This window comes from Arachis ipaensis, chromosome B10 (genome assembly GCF_059453495.1).
Source record: "Arachis ipaensis isolate K30076 ecotype BB chromosome B10, ASM5945349v1, whole genome shotgun sequence".
Taxonomy (NCBI): Eukaryota; Viridiplantae; Streptophyta; class Magnoliopsida; order Fabales; family Fabaceae; genus Arachis; species Arachis ipaensis.
In genome coordinates, this window is record NC_142435.1 from 31,164,062 (window position 1) to 31,170,410 (window position 6,349).

The window sequence follows — 6,349 nt, forward strand, 5'->3', positions numbered from 1 at the left end:
TGAGAGTTCATTTTCAGAACTCGCACTTGTTAATTTTAGGTCCAGCTAGTAACCTATTCAACATGGTTTATATATGTGTGTATCATAAGTCGCTATTTTAGCTTTTGTGATTGTCTAAAACACCAACACAATTTTTCATGTGGGACATTGCCATATTCAGTGTCTTATTTTATATATACGATTATTATTTATTAATAATGCATGGAACTCTCTTTACACTACAACACTTGTAACATTTTGATACATCGACAATAATAAGGTAAAATTGTTAGAGATATAATGTTTGCAATTTTAAGAAATGAATAATTTAAATTTTTTTCCTATAAAAACGCATTTAAAATTCTAAAATAATATTATAACTCGGTTTTAATTATCATTCATTATTTTTAACTTATAACCAATGACTTTATTAGTTATCATTATCGATTTTATGACCAAAAGATCATAACATTAATATTATTCATCAATCTAACGTCTAAATAATAAAGTATTTTTTAACTAATTTAGGTTGGTTTAGTAGTTAACTCACTAGTTTATTTAAGCAAGTATTCAAAATTTGAATTCCGCCTTGTACATACAATAACCTAATAGCTAGAACAAAACTCATTCTTGAAAAAGTAAAAAATTATGAACTAAATAAAAAAAAACACATACATTATAAATTCGTAAACCAAACAGAGCTCCTAACCTTCAACAGTGGAGGTTTAATGACTCGATCATGATAAAGAAAAAACTAATCCTAATGATGAGAAATGGTATATAATCTGATGCTCTCTTCTGTGAACCTTGTTCACTTCTTTATATCCTAAGTTATATCTAAAATTCGAATTCAAAAACTCAATCTAATCTTATCTTTAAAGGATACGATAGATAATTACCTACTTAAATTCAAATCCATCATAACAATAATTCAAATCTAATTTAGAAATAAATCCTAACAACCAAATCTTTATCTTTCTAGAAAGAATTAATAATAACTAATCTCTTAAATCTTGAATCTTTGGATGAGATTAAGGCTTCTCATGATTTGTATAATTGAAATTAGGTCTTAACAAGTGTTGCATCCTGAGAGTTGAGGCTTAGAAACGTCAGGCGTACTCCTTCAAATTGAGCATTGGCCCAAATTGGTAGTTTAAATTCTGGCCGCCGAGCTTGAAGAACTGGCCGCCGAGCATGTGTGCCATTAAGGAGGGTCGCGGGGAGTGTGAGCAGGCCGCCGGGTGTGTGTGCTGGGCCGCTGAGCATCTATACTGAAGGCTGGGCATCTGGTTTTTATGCTCTTTGGGTCTGGATAGGCCTTCTTTGGATCGTTTTTGTGTTTTCTTTAAAAAGGCTTTAATCATTGATTACTTTGAAAATAAAAACTCCTGAAAATATAATAATACTAACACAACTCTAAATATTTGAATAGTTTTGAAATTTCACCAGAAAACATAAGAAATTTGATTTAAAATCTAAGAAAACAAATGAAAAAGAAACTCAAAAACTATTAAAGATGCCTAGGCATCACAACACTAAACTTAAGACTTTACTTGTCCTCAAGAAAAAAAAAGTAAATAGAGTTTATCTTAACAAAAAGAATTGATTTGTAAATTTAATTTCAAAAAGTGGGATTTATGATAATCCTTGTGATTATATTCGAGCTTCTCTTATCTTTGATGAATCTTGCGTACTTAGAATTTGAGAATTTCTAAAAACTTAAGTTCGAATTGTATTATGAGAATTCTTTTGACCTTATATGACTTGAAGGCAGTTACTTCACATTTTAATTCAGAAAAAGATCATTGAGACTTTTGACTCTAAGTGTTCTATCACAAGGCAGCTCTTAATGGGTTTTCAATCGATAATCCCGGGCCAGTTGACCCAAGTTATAGAGTGATAAAGCACCCTACGCATCTAATTATCCAAGCCTCTCCTTGACACAATCACACTACAAGCACATAATTGGAAAACTATTGATCCATACATTGATGCCCAGAGCCTCCTTGGACTCTAAATGTTTTGTCTCAAAGCGACTCTTAATGCGGGCTTTCAATCGATAATCTCGGGCCAATTGACCAAAGTTATAGGGTAATAAAGTACCTCTCGGATTTATTTGCCCAAATCTCTCCTTGAAACACAAACATCACAGGAACATAACTGGGCCTTAGTCACTGGTGCTCAAAGCCTTATCATTTTTTATTTCTTTTGATCTTTTCAGACTCTTTTTTTTTTTCATTGCTTCAAGGAATTGATCTGAATTCTCATAATACTTTTTCAAAACTTTGTTTTTAGAGAGTTCCCTTCCTTTTTTACAATATTCAAATATCTTAAGTTCATCAAATATAACCACATATTTTTTAGCACCACCACTTTTATTTTGAATTATTCAATTTTTCATTAAGATATTCTCCATACAACTGATCACTGGAGGAGCAATCATACAAGTTTAAGCATTAAAGAAAAAGCAAAGTAAACAGAGTATGCAATGCATGCAAGAAAAAAGAAACAAAGAAAAATGAAAACAAAAGGAAAAATAAATAAACCAGAGAAGAAAATTCATCTTATCCAAAACACTTACTCATTGTCACTACTTTTCTCATCCTCGGTCTCAATTGTCACTTCCTGCATTCGGGCACGCTACACTTGTTATCTCTAAAGTTCTTCTTGTATTTTCCTCTCAGTTTCCTCTGCCCTCTCAAGTTGTGTAAATTTAGCTTGAAGCTCTAAATAGCACATAACTCGTTGGGGATGTGAAGCGTGTGCAGCCATACAGAGATAGTTGAGTTTAGCTATTATTTTCAACTGGTGTCGTTAGGTGTTTAGCTGGAACTATTAGAATTTCCTATAGAATTGTTGCAATTCAATCTCTTGAGCTTGAGATTGACTAGTCCTTGCTTGAAATTCTAGTGCAGGAGGAGGAGGAGACTCTAGTGCATGAGGAGGAGGAGGAGACTCTGGTGCGTGAGGAGAAGGAGGATGAGGATGTTGTTGTGGTTCTTCCATTTGGTCCCCACAAATGTGCCTTCTTGCGGCCCTTTCCATCACTGCCTTAGTAATTGGCCTTTCAAGCTTGACAGGGATGTCTTCTTCAATGGATACTTCGGCCACTTGGCAGAGCCAGTGAATGATGTCCGAAAATCCAAGTTTTATCCTTGATGTCCGGTTTTCCGAGATGACACTTATGTAGTAGAGGATGAGCTCCTCTACCCTCACTTCTTCTCCCCTCATAATGGAAAAGATGAGGACAACCCTCTCCACTGTTACTTCTGAATGGTTGGAAGTTGGGATTATATTGTGTTGGATAAATCCAACCATCCTTTAGCAATATGAATGAGTTGAGTTCTTTTGAGTTGGATTGGCTCTCCACTTACTCTAAACTTTCACTGCATCTCTGAGACACATATATCTTGGAGAATTTTTCCCAACCTATTGTCACCAATCATCTTTATCCCACAGTCATAATAGGCATCCCCCAAGTTGTGAAATTGAAGAGGAATGTGGAGGACTCTTCGGACGTTTTTAGAGTCAAAGTCAATACTTTTACCTCTTACATAGCTCTTGAACAGAGGTTCTTGAGCTACGTCCTTAGTTGTCCTCCATGTATTTCCATAGAACTCTCGTACTAATGTAGCTCCCATTAGTTCTTGAGGGTAGGCCAAAATCTTTCACTTTCTCTTTGTTGGTTCGGTTGGAATCTCTGGATATTCTCCAGTTTTCAAATCGAATTTTACTTTTGGATTGATTGATTTGTTCATCAACTATTTATTGTATTTTTCTTGATAAAGTTAAGAACAAAATCAGTGAGTGTCCTATGAAAGGGTGGCCGGTTCCTTACCATTTCTCTTTTTGAACAATAACATCTTTGGAATGATATTTCATACTACACAGAATGCTATCCAACACCAAATTTAGAATTTAGATACGGGTTGAGAATGAAGTATGAACTAAATGGAAGAAGAGGGGTGTGTAATTGGTGTGTGGTGTGAGTGTTGATTTATGCGTGCATTTATAGTGAAAGAAAAGTGGAGTATGTGGCTATGGATGCATGAATTAGTGTGTAGTATGCATGTTATGCAGAGCGAATCAATGAAAAATAAGAGCTATATGTCAAGGTTCCAACTGTTGAGAGTTGAAATTATGAAGCAAAAGATAGTGTGTTCATGCATGTGAATGCATGTGAAAATATGACAAGGGCAGAGTTTAGGGAAGATAAATGTACATGCATGCTAGATACGTAGTTGAAGTGCTATGTCGTGAATGCATGGTGCTAACTCTTATTCATGGTGATAACTCTTAAAAGAAATCAGAAGCTTTAAATATGCATGCAACTATCAAGATCTAAGAATAATTGAAAATAGGGAAAGCGATGCGCCGAGCGTTCAATGATTAGTTTGCTCCCCTGGGAGCTTGCCTTTGCTAAATGCCGGGCTTCCAAGATGGCCGCCGGGTGTGGCTTCTCTTTTAGCACATGGACACCGAGCTTCCAAGATGGCCGCCGGCCGCCGGGCGTGGCCTTTCTTTTAGCATGTGGACGCCGGGCTTCCAAGATGGCCGTTGGGCGTTCAACACCCCCTTTTCTTGATAAACTAAATAGAAAAAATGAAAAATAAATGCAATAAGAAAAAAAAAAAAGAAAAAAGGAATACAATCATGGAATGCTTATAAGAAAAAGACAAAAATACTAACCGTGGTTGGGTTGTCTCCTAGCAAGCGCTCTTTTAACTTCATTAGCTTGACGTTTTGAGTCTTCTAGGTTGAGAGTTGGATTGTCTCATAGCACCTTTGAGTGTCGTCCTCCATTAAGTATGCATCATTCAGCTCCTTGTTGATTCAGTTCTTTAGAGTGATAGCCTCGCCTTCCCTCTTAAGATTATTAGTTGTCACTACTATCACTGCCAATGCCTCTTCAGATGTCCTTTTTTGTAATGAACCTCCAATTGATGAATCAATCGTTGTTCTTGAGACTTGGGAGACTCCATTATAAAAGAATTGGATTAGAAGCCACTCGAGTAGGTCATGGTGTGGACACCCTCCGAGCAGTTTTTTGTACCTCTCCCATGCTTCATGGAATGATTCGCTCTCTTTTTGGGAAAAGGAAGCGATGTCTTTCCTTAATCGGACTAAACTTTTATTATCTGCTGTCATTCTTTCTTTCTCTTCTCCTTGCATGCACAAACACATAAAGAGATCAAACATACCTTACGGAATAAAAGAATAAAGAAAGAAGGAAGAATTGAGCAGAATATAGAAAAAGAAAAACTAAAAGAAAACAAAATAAAATAAAACAAGATCTAATTTAATGATTTAACAGACATATGTTGTCAATCCCAATTAATCCCCAGCAACGGCGCCAAAAACTTGATGAGCAAAAACTAATGCTCACGGATACTGGCAAGTGCACTAGATCGTTCAAGTAATACCATGGTGAGTGGATATCATTCCCACGAGGATTAACGAATTGAGGCAAGCAACGTCTAATTAAATCTCTAAGAAAGGAAAGAACGGTGAAGAAGAGAATGGGAGAATGCTTTGAAGTTAAAAGAAAATCAATAGATGAGAATGTTGAAGGCCTCGAAGGTGTTTGATTCTTGGAAGAATAATGCTTATGATTTCTTATTTATTTCGTGCAAAAATCTTTTCATAGCAAATCATTTATAATCAAATTACAATCCTTTAGTAATTTAATTTCTCTAAACCTAATTAATCGCCAATTCTTTGGTCAAATAATCAAGAGAAGAGGTAAAAAACGGTTTCGATTTTAAGTCACACAATCTTCAAAAACTATCGTTAGCTAAATTATATGTCACTTATTCAAGACTAACTCTAGATAATTGAAGATTATGAGATGAGTTTCAAGCTAATTCCGAAATTAATTTTTCCAAATGTAATAATTGAATCTAAGACAGAATTAGAATATTTCCTAATAGTTCTAACCATTAGTGATGAAGAACGAAATTCATTCTTGAAAAAATAAAGAAGTGTGAATTAAATAAAGAAAATAATTACATTATCAATCCGTAAACCAAAAAGAGCTCCTAACCTTCAACAATGGAGGTTTAGTGGCTCATGATAAAAAAGAAACTAATCCTAAATGATGAGAGATGGTGTATGATCTGATGTTCTCTTCTGTGAACCTTGTTCACTTATTTATATTCTAAGTTCTATCTAGAATTCAAATTCAAAAACTCAATCTAATTTTATCTTTTGAAGGATAAGATAGATAATAACCTACTCAAATTCAAATCAAATCTTAACAATAATTTAAATCTAATCTAGAAATAAATCCTAACAATTAAATCTTTATCTTTCTAGAAGGAATTAATGATAACTAATCTCTTGAATCTTGAATTTTCGGATGAGATTAAAG

At 34.6% G+C, this 6,349-nt stretch overlaps 1 non-coding gene across 1 annotated transcript; it reads left to right on the top strand.

The window, feature by feature from the left end:
• The first annotated feature begins 4,993 nt into the window (after positions 1 to 4,993).
• LOC148579576 (small nucleolar RNA R71) lies at positions 4,994 to 5,100 on the top strand. Its single transcript, XR_015896432.1, has one exon. It is a non-coding gene; the product is annotated as a small nucleolar RNA R71 (small nucleolar RNA).
• The last annotated feature ends 1,249 nt before the right edge of the window (positions 5,101 to 6,349 follow it).